This window comes from Mustela erminea, chromosome 7, assembly GCF_009829155.1.
Source record: "Mustela erminea isolate mMusErm1 chromosome 7, mMusErm1.Pri, whole genome shotgun sequence".
Classification (NCBI taxonomy): domain Eukaryota; kingdom Metazoa; phylum Chordata; class Mammalia; order Carnivora; family Mustelidae; genus Mustela; species Mustela erminea.
This window is the reverse complement of record NC_045620.1, coordinates 88,485,339-88,500,595: the sequence shown is the minus strand read 5'-3', so window position 1 is coordinate 88,500,595 and position 15,257 is coordinate 88,485,339. Positions and strand designations below refer to the sequence as shown.

Sequence of the window (15,257 nt, the reverse complement as noted above, 5' to 3'; positions counted from 1 at the left end):
GCTTATTGATAATTTGTACTATTTCTGGGAGGGCAGGATTTCTGATAGCTCACGGGATTAGTGGCTTTTTGAGTTACAGTTTTTCTTTGGTCCTGTCTTACTAGAGCAGGAGTTTCTTTAAAATCCTGTTACCAGTCTTGGTTCATTCAGATACCTTCTAGGAACCCACTGTCATAGCCACTTCTTCTCAGCAAAAGTGAAGGAGTTTTCTATCTTTACCTTCCTTCATATCTGAAAATTCTTTTTTTTTTTTTTTAAAGATTTTATTTATTTATTTGACAGAGAGAAATCACATGTAGATGGAGAGGCAGGCAGAGAGAGAGAGAGAGGGAAGCAGGCTCCCCGCTGAGCAGAGAGCCCAATGCGGGACTCGATCCCAGGACCCTGAGATCATGACCTGAGCCGAAGGCAGCGGCTTAACCCACTGAGCCACCCAGGCGCCCCTATATCTGAAAATTCTTTTCCAGAAACCCTGGTCACCCACATACTAGCTGTTTGGTCTTGAACCTCTCAGAAACTCTCCATTGTCAAATGGAGATAATGATGAATGACACCTATCTTCTTGTGAGGATTAAATGACTAAAGACTGATATGAGAATGGGAAAGGGAAGAGATAGAGGACAATTTCTTTTCTTTTTTTGCGGGGAAGGGCAGAGTGAGAAGGAGAGAGAGAGAGAGAATCAAGCAGACTCCATACCTAGCACAGAGCCCAACATGGGCTTGATCTCAGGACCCTGAGATCATGACTGAGCCAAAATCAAGAGTTGGATACTTGGGGTGGGGTGCCTGGGTGGCTCAGTGGGTTAAAGCCTCTGCTTTCCACTCAGGTCATGGTCCCAGGTTCCTGGGATCGAGCCCCGCATCGGGCTCTCTGCTCAGCAGGGAGCCTGCTTTCTCCTCTTTCTCTGCCTGCCTCTCTGCCTACTTGTGATCTCTGTCTGTCAAATAAATAAATAAAATCTTAAAAAAAAAATTTTATTTATTTATTTGACAGATAGAGATCACAAGTAGGCAGAGAGGCAGGAGGGGCGGGGCGGGGTGGGGGGGAGCAGGCTCCCTGCTGAGCAGAGAGCCCGATGCGTGGCTCTATCCCAGGACCATGGGATTGTGACCTGAGCCAAAGGCAGAGGCTTTAACCCACTGAGCCACCCAGGCACCTGACAATTTCTTTTTTTTAGTGAATAGTGTATATTTCTATTTTGAAAAAATTTTAAAAAGCTGCTTTAGAGTAGGAGGTTTTTAGAAAATACATCCTTGTCTTTCCACATAGATACTTACTTCTGTAGTATGAGGGCAGTAAAATACTAGAACCCCACCCCAGGCTGCCCAGTGAGCTGGTGTACCATTTTCCTTCTTTCTTTTTTTAAAGATTTTATTTATTTATTTGACAGAGAGAGAGAGAGATCACAAGTAGGCAGAGCAGCAGGCAGAGAGAGAGAGGGGGAAGCAGGCTCCCCACTGATCACAGAGCCCAATGCGGGGCTCGATTCCAGGATCCTGAATCATGCCCTGAGCCGAAGGTAGAGGCTTAACCCACTGAGCCACCCAGATACCCCAACAACCATTTTCTTTTTTTTTCTTTTTTTTTTTTTTTTAAAGATTTTATTTATTTATTTGACAGACAGAGATCACAAGCAGGCAGAGAGGCAGGCAGAGAGAGAGGAGGAAGCAGGCTCCCCACTGAGCAGAGAGCCCGATGTGGGGCTCGATCCCAGGACCCCGAGACCATGACCCGAGCCAAAGGCAGAGGCTTTAACCCACTGAGCCACCCAGGCGCCCCCCAACAACCATTTTCTTTAAGTGAAATTGGAACTCAGGAAGTAGTATTTGAAGAGGCTCAAAGGGATTGATGATAATAATAATAGCAATAATAGTAATGGCTAACTGATGAACCAGATACTTTATGTAAATAGTCTTATTTTAATAGCATAGCAACCATGTGAAGGTTGGTTATATGAGAAATAGAGCAGTGTAGGAGTAAGGAGCATAGACTCTGGGGTCATACTTCCTGCCCCAACTTCTCAGTTTTGTCAGTAACTAGCTATGGCCTTGAATTAGAAAACTGCCTTTTTCCTTATCTATAAAATGAGGGTAATAATAGTACCTGCCTCATAAGGTTGTGATGATTAAATGATGTAAGCTATGTAAAGCTTAGCATAGTGCTTGGCAGATAGAAAGTGCTCACTATGGGCTGGAGGGGAGGTGGGTAGGGGGATGGGGTAACTGGGTGGTGGGCATTAAGGGGTCACTTGTTGGAATGAGCACTGGGTGTTAAATGCAACTGATGAATCATTGAACTCTACCTCTGAAACTAGTAATATACTATATGTTAATTAATTGAATTTAAATAAAAAAAGGGACCCCCCCCCAAAAAAAAGGGAGTGCTCACTGTCGGGTGCCTGGGTGGCTCATTCAGTTAAGTGGCTGCCTTCAGCTCAGGTCATGATCCCAGGGTCCTGGGATGGAGCCCCACATCAGGCTACTTGCTATCAGGGAGCCTGCTTCTCTCCTGTCTGACATTTCCCCTGCTTGTGCTTGCGCATGCGCGCTCACACTCACGCCTTCTCTGTCTCAGTCTCTCTTTCTTGCTGTGTTTCAAATTAATAAAGAAATACAATCTTTTTTTTTAAGAAAGTGCTAAGTGTCACTTAAAATAATTAAAGCAGATGGAGAAGTAGAGACTTAGAAAGAGGTAAGGTATGCCTAAGTGACATAGCAAATAAATAACAGAATAGTAATTTGCTCCTGGGCAGCCAAATTCCAAGGCTCTTGTTTTTTTTTCTTTTCTTTTTTTTTTTTTTCCAAATAGGTTCTGCACCCAACATGGGACTTGAACTCACTATCCTGAGATCAAGGGTTTCATGCTGTACCAACTGAGCCAACTCTTGTTTCTTACCATTATACTATACCATTATATCATGGATTGAAGGGAAGAGATTGGACATGAATTGCACTTTGTCCAACTTGAGATGAGCATAGATCTGGAGGTCACACCTGGGCTCAGACCTACGTAAGGTTTATTTGTGATCTTAAGTATCTTATCACCATAGCATGTACTGGTTATTTTCTGAAGTGATTTTTCCCTAGATCCAAAGAATTGAAAGAGTGATGGGTCATTTATAGTCTTCTGCTGAAGGGTTGAGTGTTCCCTGGCTGGGACCAGGAAATGAAGCTGAATAAACACCTGTATCTTACTGCTTTTGGACCTATGTAGGAGCTTGTCCTGTCTTTCTTGTACTTTGATTGTGTTTCCTAATACAACTGGTAATGACGAGAAGCAGAGCAATGTATACATTGAATACTTTATGTGCCATGCGTTTGACATCTATTCTCTCTTCTTTTTTTTTTTAATTTTTAATTTTTTATTTATTTTATTTTATTTTATTTTTTTTAAAGATTTTATTTATTTATTTGTCAGAGAGAGAGCGAGTGAGAGTGAGCACAGGCAGACAGAGTGGAAGGCAGAGTCAGAGGGAGAAGCAGGCTCCCTGCGGAGCAAGGAGCCCGATGTGGGACTCGATCCCAGGACGCTGGGATCATGACCTGAGCCGAAGGCAGCTGCTTAACCAACTGAGCCACCCAGGCGTCCCTCTCTCTTCTTTTTTTAAAAGATATTATTTATTAATTTATTTGACAGAGAGAGAAAGAGAGATAGCGAGAGAGAGAGAGAGAGAGAGAGAACAAAGACGGGGAGCAGCAGAGGGAGAGGGAGAAGCAGGCTCTCTGCTGAGCAGGAAGCCCATTGTGGGGCTCAGTCCCAGGACCCTGGGATCATGACCTGAACCAAAGGCAGACGCTTAACAACCGAGCCACCCAGGTGCCCACTCGCCCTTTTCTTAAGAATTTATTTATTTATTTATTAGAAGGAGCGAGAGCACAAGCAGGGGAGCATCATCTATTCCTTAATGTAACCCTATAAGGTAGTCACTCTTACTCTATTTTATAGAAACAAAGAGATTTGGAAACATGCTTAAACTCACATAGTCAGTGCTGGGATTTGAATATGCAATCTGGCTCTAGGGTCCACATTCTTTTTTTTTTTTTTTTAAAGATTTTATTTATTTATTTGACAGAGAGAGATCACAAGTAGGCAGAGAGGCAGGCAGAGAGAGAGAGAGGGAAGCAGGCTCTCTGCTGAGCAGGGAGCCCGATGCGGGACTCGATCCCAGGACCCTGAGATCATGACCTGAGCCGAAGGCAGCGGCTTAACCCACTGAGCCACCCAGGCGCCCTAGGGTCCACATTCTTAACCGCTATACTCTACCGTTTCTATTCTTTTTTTACCTGTCTAGAGCACATAGTATGAGGCAGATAGCTTAGTAGGGCCTGTCCTATTTTTCCCATTTGAGAAATGGGAGGCTTTTGACTACTGGTCTAGAAATAAGGAGACCTGTGATCTCATCAACCTTCTCACCAATTTGCCACATCCAGGACTTCAGTTTTCTCAGCCTTATTGTCCTCATTCATTAAACAAAAGGGTCACTCTAGATGGTCTGTGAGATCCCTTTTAACTCTGATGTTCTCACTGACGATTTAAAGTGAGGAGACTAATACTTGCTCAACAACTTGATTTTGGAGTGGTGGTATTTGTGAGCTTTTAGGGACCCTGCTTTGTGCAAGGGAGGATGCGAGGTTTCAGGACGGAGAATATTGCCTTCCTGAAGAGGGTAGGTCTGGGCTCTTTTTGAGGCTAGTTGCCTAGGGAACCTAGCCTCCAGCCAGCAACAGTCAGGAATGCTTTGGTTGAGAGTTGGGTACAGATAACTAAAACAAGCAGCACATTTAGGTTTCACTTTCCACACTCCCCTGCGTGGGTCTCTCCCCCCCACCCCAGCTACCTTTCCTTTACAAGCTTCCAGTTGTATACACTTTCTGTATATTAGTACTTTGTTAAGAAGTTTGCTATTTAATCTTCATAGTAACCTTATGAGATAAGTACTATTCTACATTTACAGATAATGAAAGTGAGGCAAATAGAGTTAAATAGTTTGTCTGTAGTTACTCAAGTGGAAAGTGGTATCCAACCCACTGTGTTGTACCACCTGGTTGGAACTTAAAAAAAAAAAAAAAGCAGAGGGAGGAACTCTATTAGTGATGTTTGTTTTGTTTTTGTTTTTGTTTTATTTAGAATGATAGACTTGGAGTTGGAAAGGCCCTTGAGGTAATAATAGTCAATCTCCTTGTCTCCTTTCTGTCATCTAGTTGCAGGAATGCTTTCCATTATCTCCCTGACAGATGATCACCCAAGTTCTTTTTGAATGCTTTCATTGTTGGAGAGCTCATTACTTCTTGAGGAATCCCATTATATGTTGAATAGCTCTCTGGTAAGATACTAGTTTTTGTTTTGAATTTATATCTAATTGGGATGATTTCTCATCAGTTTTAGATCTGTTCTTTGGAATCATACAGGATAAATACAATTCGTCTTTCAAATTCCAGTCTTATGAATGTTTGAACTCACTCTTCCTATTTATAAGGCATTTTGCAGTTTTCTCATAGCATCTAAACTTGCTTTCAATTTGGATTGGTCTGCACAAAAGCAATCTCTGTGTTTTACTGCTTTAAAGTACAGCCTTACAGGGTGCCTGGGTGGCTCAGTGGGTTAAGCTGCTGCCTTCAGCTCAGGTCATGATCTCAGGGTCCTGGGATCGAGTCCCGCATCGGGCTCTCTGCTCAGCAGGGAGCCTGCTTCCTTTTCTCCTGCCTGCCTCTCTGCCTACTTGTGATCGCTCTCTGTCAAATAAATAAATAAATAAAATCTTTAAAGTACAGCCTTTCAACAACAAATACATATTTCACTTCTTACGGTTAGGCACAAAATATGGGCCCTTCCCACATCTTTGGAGAATGAATGTGTAGTTAGCTGAGTCTCTACAAAAGTATATGAATCTGGAGGGTTTACAGTCTTCTACTTTTGTAATCTCTAGGACATTAGACTCAGAGCCACACGCTGTCAGAGCTCACAAAATGGCTGGAAGTTTATCCGGGCATTTGACAAAACTGCATTTACTTCATTGGGCCACTAGGTGATGAACAACTCACAAAGCCAGACTTCCAGGGATGGTTGTGTATAGGACAGTTTCTGTTTATACGTGAAAGGCCATCAGAAGTCATCTGGTTCAGCCTCATTAAAAGATCTTTTTTGCCTGTACCCCTGGGGATAAAAATATATGTTTATAATAAATAAAAAATTTTAAAAAAAGGTCTTTTTTGGGGGAGGGAAGACATATCTTGTGTACACTTTGTCTTTTCCAGCTTTGCTCAGGTTTTAAATATTAATTTGAATAGGATGTTTCTTTCTCTGAGTGATTTTCTTAGAAAAGGGGCATGGATGGTACTTTGAAGGTCCTTGTGTGTACAATGTGTGTATGTATATTTTGTAAGAGTTTATTTATTTATTTGGGAAGATTTTACTTATCCATTTTATAGAGAGAAAGGGGAAGAAATAGTGTGTGCATTCAAGTGGGGGAAGAGAGAGGGGAGGGACAAGCTGAGCACAGAGCCTGAAGTGGGGCTCAATCCCATGGTCCCAAAATCCTGACCCCTGCTAAAATCAAGAGTTGTACACTTAACTGACTGAGTCACCCAGGCGCCCCATGATTTTATTCACAGGTAATGTCTCCATGCAGTGTGGGGCTCAAACTTACAGCCCTGACATCAAGAGTCACATATTCTACCAGCTGAGCCAGCCAGGCACTCCTGAATTTTACCATAATGTAGAAATGATGTCTTGGCTGGGTTTAGGATTCTTAAATAGTAGTTCTATTCACTACAAAGTCTGTATGCCACTTTCTGCTGTATTCAGTTTCTAGTGATACAGATGGGAAGTCCAGTGCCAATAGAATTCTAAGTAATTACCTGTTCTTTCTCTTTGGAAGTTTGTAAATTTTTTCTGGCTTAGCATTTCCTCTTGATATGCTTTAGGTGTGTGTCCTTTTAAATTTTTTTTTTATTTTTAAGATTTTATCTATTTATTTGACAGAGTGCTCACTTCGGCAGCACATATGCTAAAATTGGAACGATATTTATTTGACAGAGAGACAGCAAGAGAGGGAACATAAGCAGGGGAGAGGGAGAAGGAGGCTCCCTCCTGAGCAAGGAGCCCGATGTAGGGCTTGATCCCATGACCCTGGGATTATGACCTGAGCTGAAGGCAGACGCTTAACGGCTGAGCTACCCAGGCACCCCAGGTTTGTGTCTTTTAAAAATAACTCTGCTTGGCACTTATTGAACTGTTTAGACTTAAAAATTTGTCTTGTCTTAGTTCAAGGAAGTTTTTATTGCTTTCCTTCCACCGGTTTCCAACCTGCTTCCTTTATAGATGAGGAAACCATGTCCAGAAAGGTTAAGCTACTTGCTCAAGGTCACTCAACTAGTTAATAGTGAACCTAAGCAAATAATTTGATTTCTTCTTTTTATTTAAGATTTCGTTTATTTGATAGTAAGAGACACAACGAGAAAGGGACTACAAGCAGGGGGAGTGGGAGAGGGAGAAGCAGGCCTCCCGTGGAGCAGGGAACCTGATTTGGGGCTCGATCCCAGGACCCTAGGATCATCACCTGAGCTGAAGGCAGACGGTTAATGACTGAGCCACTCAGGCGCCCCAATAACTTGATTTCTTTGATGAACTAGACTTTTATTGTATTGAGTATTGCTCTGTTGAGAGGCCCATCATGAAAAACCACATTTTTTAGTGAGACAGGAATTTTGCTGAGGGTTCATGGGGAGCTGAAGGAGGAGGAGATGATAAAGTTCATTATGATTAAAATGTGGCCCATTTGGGGTGCCGGGTAGCTCTGTCATTTGGGTATCTGAGTCTTGGTTTTTGCTCTGGTTGAGATCTAAAGGTCATGGGATGGAGCCCAGTGTTACAGAGTTTGCTTGGGATTCTCTCCATGTCTTTCTTCCCCTCTGCCCCACCCTCCCCCTAGGATGAAGAGATAAATAAAATCTTTAAAAAAAAATGTGGCCCATTTGAAGGGCTATAAAAAATTCACAAGGTATCCCAGTCACTGGAGTTACCCCAGAGCTCTAAAACTTAATAAAGCCAGGAAGTTAATTGAACACGTGGAGAATTAGATATCTAATTGTCAGGAGCTGGACAAGCATGGTCATGCCCTGTTGTAAATATTGGAAAACATATAAATATCTGAAGGCTTGGAGACAGACATCATAAACTGTCTTATCAGTGGTCTGGTTTCTGTTTTGAGTTCCAGCCTGGGACCCTTTTCTGCTGGGAACCACCTGTTCTGGCTGTGTTGATCTTTGGACTTCCCCAGCTCTCAGTCCCTTTCAGTTTTGAAATGAAACCTACCCCAGAGGGTGAGGTCAGGTACCGAGAGGACTTTGACAGCTCACACCAGGTTGTTTTTTTCTAGAGTCTGGTATGTACTGTGTGAAGTATAAGTCTCAGCGGGCTATGATATAGATTAACTGATGGTGAATCAGCTGTTGGGTAAGGCTCAGGTAGTGCTATTTCTTTGGGTAACCAGGAAAACATGTAGACCAAATATGGTGTCTTTTATCCTAGACAGTTGAACGTTAAAGAGTACAGTCATCAGAGATCTGCCATGATCTTGCTCTCTTTGGTTTACTGAAGAAGGAAAGGCATTGTTTCAGTGGCTTTTCTCCTCACTTTTAGAGCCTCCTTTCTTTTTAGGAAGGAGCCAAGTCCTTGGTTTCTTTATACTGCTCCAGCTTCTAAACGTTTATACTGTGCCTCCTGGAATTGCTGCTTTAATGTGAAGTGACTCCTCTAGGTACCCCTAGACACACATATCCCCCATTTGTTGTGAAACTCGTTTCCACTTATACTACAGCACTTTGCTTGGAATCTTTATAAGTGGTACTGGCTATTTATTTATTTACTTGACAGACAGAGATCACAAGTAGGCAGAGAGACAGGCAGAGAGAGAGAGGAGGAAGCAGGCTCCCCACTGAGCAGAGAGCCCGATGTGGGGCTCGATCCCAGGACCCTGAGATCATGACCTGAGCTGAAGGCAGAGGCTTAACCCACTGAGCCACCCATGCGCCTGGCTCTTTTTTTTTTTTTTTTTTTTTTTAAACTCAGCCATACCACTTCCCCCTGATTTTATCTGACTGTCCTGCAGCCACATCCCTCAGTTTTGCAGAGCTGCTTATAGACCTTCAAATATCTTTCTCCACTGAGACTTTTACTGGGCAGCAAGGCTGCTGGATCCCTGTCCTTAGATTGGTTGACATCTGTACTCATTCTCCCATGGTGGTTTATTGTTGTTTTTTTAAAGATTTTATTTTTTATTTTTTTAAGATTTTATTTATTTATTTGACACACAGGGAGAGACAGTGAGAGAGGGAATACAAGCAGGGGTAGTGGGAGAGAGAAAAGCAGGCTCCCCACTGAGCAGGGAGCCCAATGCAGGGCTCGATCCCAGGACACCAGGATCATGACCTCAGTGGAAGGCAGACGCTCAACGACTGAGCCACCCAGGCGCCCAAAGTTTTTATTTTTTAAAGTAATCTCTACACTCAATATGGGGCTCAAACTCAAAACCCCAAGATCAAGAGTTGCACGCTCTACTGACTGAACCAGCCAGGCGCCCCTCATTCTTCCATGTTTGTTTAAGACTTTGGTGTCTGACTTTTCCTCCTGGGACTCTGGCCCAGGCTAGGGGATTGGTGGTCAGGCTTGGCCTGGGTCTAGTGATTCAGGGTCTAGGGATTCAGTTCAGGCTTGGCCTCAGTCTAGTAGACCATAGAATTAGGGAGCTTCGTGTTAATATCTTAGATGTGGGGAGATGGGAAGCCTTAAGATCTGAACACTAAGACCATTGGAGGTGAAAGGGACAGAAAATTTGGCATCTGAAGCAGAGGATATCTTTTGTAGGCTCCCATTTAAAAAATTAAGAGTTTTTTTAAGAACAGTTTTAGGTTCACAGCTAAATTGAGGGAAAGATAAAAAGACTCCTATTATTATTATATTTAAGTAAGCTTTGTGCCCATGGTGGGGCTCAAACTCATGACCCTGAAGTCAAGAATCACATGCTTTAGCAATTGAGCCAGGCAGGTACCCTGAAAAATTGATCACTTTTTGAAAAATTGATCTTTATTTTATAGGGAATGTAGTAATATAATCTAAAAGAATTAAAATCTGTAGATATTTTGAATTCTCCTGCTCCCCCTGTTATTTTTATATTCCTTGGAGGTGGTAACCTGTTAGTGTTTGGAATTTGTACATACCGGACTTTTTTCTGTTTACATGTATATGTGTGACACCAGAAAAGTATTATTTTTGTGTCTTATTTATACAAATGGGGTCACATTTTATGGATCACTTTGGTATTTCTCTGATTCAGTAAGGTGCCTTGACAGTATTTCATGTTGGTACAAAAAGATACTTCTCATTGATTTTGGCTACTATATAATATTTTATAGTATAGGCAGATATGCTATATTCAGTTATTTTCCTATTGAGAGACATTAAGGTATTTCCATTTTTTTGTTGTTATGAACGATTCTTACTGTGTTTTAAGTATCAGTATTCTTTTCTTAGGCCTTTTGTCTTCTTTTTTCATGCTGCTCTTCTAGGTGATCTCAACCTTTCTGACAGCTCCACTTAACCGTCTACATATGGATGATGCCCAGCTCTGTCTGCAGACCGGTGTCCAGCTGCTCACGTGGCCGGCATCACAGGGATATTGTGCACACTCACCACCATGTGGCCTCCTGCTCCTCCTTACTTGCCGCCTCACCTGGTGTCCTGTCACATGGTAAACACCACGCAGTTATTAGGCCCAAAAGACTTCCCTTCCCCTCCCACAGCCAACAACCAGCGTGTCACTGGGACTTTTCCTCCCTAGTATTTCTTGGATCCAGTTGCTTTCTTTTCTTCTTCATTGCCACTATTTTGTACCTTAGTTTTATGGATTTACAAAACAAGAGTACTTGTGAGTATTAAATAAATTAGTAACATGTAAAATGCTTAGAAAAATAGATCAACTCCCCGTAAGTGCCATGTGAATGTTGTTACCATCATCACATTGTCGTTGTGGGGTTCTTCTCATCTTAGTGTACATAATACCTTTTCGTCTCTACCTCCAGTCTTGATTTTATCCTTCCCACCTCCATTCCACTCTGCACATTGCAGCCAGAGTGATCTTTATAATATATATGAATGTTCATGGTTTACATTTCTTGCTTAAAAAACTTCCATGATCTTACTTTTACATGATTTGTCACCCCCTCCTAGAATGCTTTTTCCCTTGATCTTTGACTGACAGTTTTTTAGGGGTTTGTTGTTGTTCTTGTTGTTTTATTTTTTTTTGAGATACATGTTTTAATTTACTTTTATTTTTTATTTTTATTTTTTCTAAAGATGCTGTTTATTTGACAGAGAGCACAAGCAGGGGGGAGCTGCAGTGGGAGAGGGAGAAGCAGACTCCCCACTGAACAGGGAGCCTGATGAGGGGCTTGATCCCAGGACTCTGGGATCATGAGTTGAGCCAAACTGATTGGCTTAACTGATTGAGCCACCCAGGCACCCTGAGATACTAGTTTTTATTTTTTTTATTTTTTATTTTTTTTAAGATTTTATTTATTTGTCAGAGAGAGAGAGCGAGAGCGAGCACAGGCAGACAGAGTGGAAGGCAGAGTCAGAGGGAGAAGCAGGCTCCCCGCGGAGCAAGGAGCCCGATGTGGGACTCGATCCCAGGACGCTGGGATCATGACCCGAGCCGAAGGCAGCCGCTTAACCAACTGAGCCACCCAGGCGTCCCGATACTAGTTTTTAAATGTCATGTCCTCAGAGAGGCCTTCCCCTGACCACTTAATTATTCCAAAGTAGCCACCCATATCTTTTCTGTTACATCACCTATTTTAATTCTTTCCATAGCACTTAATATGTGATTTTTTCTAGTTTATTCATGTATTTTTTTATATAGTCTCTTTCAATTAATATGTATGTATGTACGTATGTATGTGTGTGTTTTTTTTAATTTTTTATTTTTTATAAATATATATTTTTATCCCCAGGGGTACAGGTCTGTGAATCGCCAGGTTTACACACTTCACAGCACTCACCAAAGCACATACCCTCCCCAGTGTCCATAACCCCACCCCCCTTCTCCCAACCCCCCTCCCCCCAGCAACCCTCAGTTTGTTTTGTGAGATTAAGAGTCACTTATGGCTTGTCTCCCTCCCAATTCCATCTTGTTTCATTGATTCTTCTCCTACCCACTTAAGCCCCCATGTTGCATCACCACTTCCTCATATCAGGGAGATCATATGATAGTTGTCTTTCTCTGCTTGACTTATTTCGCTAAGCATGATACGCTCTAGTTCTATCCATGTTGTCGCAAATGGCAAGATTTCATTTCTTTTGATGGCTGCATAGTATTCCATTGTGTATATATACCACATCTTCTTGATCCATTCATCTGTTGATGGACATCTAGGTTCTTTCCATAGTTTGGCTATTGTGGACATTGCTGCTATAAAGATTCGGGTGCACGTGCCCCTTTGGATCACCACGTTTGTATCTTTAGGGTAAATACTCAGTAGCGCAATTGCTGGGTCATAGGGCAGTTCTATTTTCAACATTTTGAGGAACCTCCATGCTGTTTTCCAGAGTAGTTGCACCAGCTTGCATTCCCACCAACAATGTAGGAGGGTTCCCCTTTCTCTGCATCCTTGCCAGCATCTGTCATTTCCTGACTTGTTGATTTTAGCCATTCTGACTGGTGTGAGGTGATATCTCATTGTGGTTTTGATTTGTATTTCCCTGATGCCGAGTGATATGGAGCACTTTTTCATGTGTCTGTTGGCCATCTGGATGTCTTCTTTGCAGAAATGTCTGTTCATGTCGTCTGCCCATTTCTTGATTGGATTATTTGTTCTTTGGGTGTTGAGTTTGCTAAGTTCTTTATAGATTTTGGACACTAGTCCTTTATCTGATATGTCGTTTGCAAATATCTTCTCTCATTCTGTCAGTTGTCTTTTGATTTTGTTAACTGTTTCCTTTGCTGTGCAAAAGCTTTTGATCTTAATGAAATCCCAATAGTTCATTTTTGCCCTTGCTTCCCTTGCCTTTGGCGATGTTCCTAGGAAGATGTTGCTGCGGCTGAGGTCGAAGAGGTTGCTGCCTGTGTTCTCCTCAAGGATTTTGATGGATTCCTTTCTCACATTGAGGTCCTTCATCCATTTTGAGTCTATTTTCATGTGTGGTGTAAGGAAATGGTCCAATTTCATTTTTCTGCATGTGGCTGTCCAATTTTCCCAACACCATTTATTGAAGAGGCTGTCTTTTTTCCATTGGACATTCTTTCCTGCTTTGTCAAAAATTAGTTGACCATAGAGTTGAGGGTCTATTTCTGGGCTCTCTTGTATGTGTTTTTTTTTTTTTTAAAGACTTTATTTATTTATTTGACAAAGATCACAAGTAGATGGAGAGGCAGGCAGAGAGAGAGAGATAGAGGGAAGCAGGTTCCCTGCTGAACAGAGAGCCCAATGCGGGACTCGATCCCAGGACCCTGAGATCATGACCTGAGCCAAAGGCAGTGGCTTAATCCACTGAGCCACCCAGGCGCCCCTGTATTTGTTTTTTTTTTTAAGTAGGCTGCATGCCCAGCCTCAGATCAAGGGTTGCATGCTTTACTGACTGAGCCAGCCAGGCACCCTGGTCTCCTTCAGTTAGAATTAAATTCTCTGAGAACAGGAAGGAATGTTGTCTGTTTTATTCACTCTTACATTTCTTGTATGTATAACAATGTCTGGTACATTGTAGGCACTCAGTGAATACTTGTGAATTATAAAACGGTTTCATACATATTATGAAGCCCTTTTTGGTCTCTCCAGCATCTTCTGCTTCAGGACACCCTCTGCTTTGGCCTCTCCACTCCCCAGCTCATCCCATCTCTTCAGATGTGTTTTCTTGCTGCAGGACCTTTGCTTATGCTATTCCCTCTACTTAGAACACTTTTCCTCAAGTGCCCAGCCTCTGCCTGGGTATCTCCCTCCTATTTATCCTTCATGTTTCAGCTTAGGTCTAACTTCACTTGACTGCCCTTCTTAGTCTTACAGTTCTACATGCGTTACCTTTAATTATACATACCGTAGTTATTTGTCTGTCTCCCTCACTATATGGTAAGTTTTGTTGGGCAAAGACATACGTCTTATTCACCATGTATTCTTCCTCGTAACTGCTGTGGGCTAGAAGCATCTCTTGAGGTGGGGTGCTCTATAGGAGTACCCAGAGTACCAGTCGAGGGCTAAGAAGGTACGCCTTTGAATGTCAGGGTAAGGTCTGGTCATTTGGCCCTGGCTCATTGTCATTCTCCTAATTCCATCTTTGGTGATCCCAGTGTTTGCCTGGATGAACTATCTAACATGCTTGAGATGAATCATCTAAAACACTTGTCTTTCTCTGAGACATATTCATAAAAATCAGTATACCTGGCAGAAGACTTGCCCAGGAATGGGACATGAGTGCTAAGGATAAAAGTTGCGGATCTGGGTAGGCAGAATATTTACTCTGAATGGCTGATGGCAGTATAACTGAGAGTGAAGTGCACTTCTATGCAAGGAAGGAAGCAAAAGGCCTTAGGGATAAGGTGAGGCAAAGATGAAACAGAAAACTGAATCATTAATTCAGAAACCTAGAGAATCAGGATAATGGGTGGAGTGTAAGAATGGACAGGGCAAGCAGTTCACGATTAAGGCCATAAATAATCTTGGGGATTACTTAAATCATCTTTTGGCATTCTTACCTCTTTAGTGTGGAACCAGCTTTTGGATTAGAAGGAGGATCAGGTAGTTGACATACAAAGGTTTGAAATAGATTGCTTATTACTTTGTATTTTATGTGTTAGTTATCTGAAAGTCAGATCCTCAGAAATCCTACTGTACCTTTTCCCCATACTTCAGTTTCTGCTCATTTTTAAATATACTAGGTTTAACTAGCTAATCTTTGGAAAAGTTTCCTATAGCAATCCGTCCTGGTACTCCCTTAGGTAGGCTGAGGATACTCCATTCAGTTAGGGTGAGCACTCCTTCAGACTGTACCTCCTCCCATCAGACCATGCCTAGGAGCTGGCCTCAGCAGCCTCGGGAGTTCAGGACTCTGCCTAGCCTGAATCTGTGGATATCTGTCTGAATTTTGGGGAGGGGCATGAAAGTTTAAAATAGAGGATAGGATTCTGTTAGTGAGGCGTGGTAGAAGTAGTGGAAGATGGCTGGGTGTGCATAGATGTAGGATCTGAAGGGGTATAGGTGGTGGTTTTCGA

At 42.3% G+C, this 15,257-nt stretch overlaps 1 long non-coding RNA gene across 16 annotated transcripts in view; it reads left to right on the top strand.

The window, feature by feature from the left end:
* The window catches only part of LOC116595711, a 112,472-nt gene that overhangs the window by 11,585 nt on the left and 85,630 nt on the right, over nt 1-15,257 (top strand). For 10 of the 16 annotated variants that reach the window (XR_004287831.1, XR_004287829.1, XR_004287830.1 and 7 more), the window contains 3 exons: nt 2,810-3,010; nt 5,203-5,324; nt 10,567-10,748. This is a non-coding gene — a long non-coding RNA (uncharacterized LOC116595711). The remainder of the gene's footprint in view (nt 1-2,809; nt 3,011-5,202; nt 5,325-10,566; nt 10,749-15,257) is intronic. The other 6 variants (XR_004287836.1, XR_004287833.1, XR_004287837.1 and 3 more) reach the window with 3 other exon arrangements.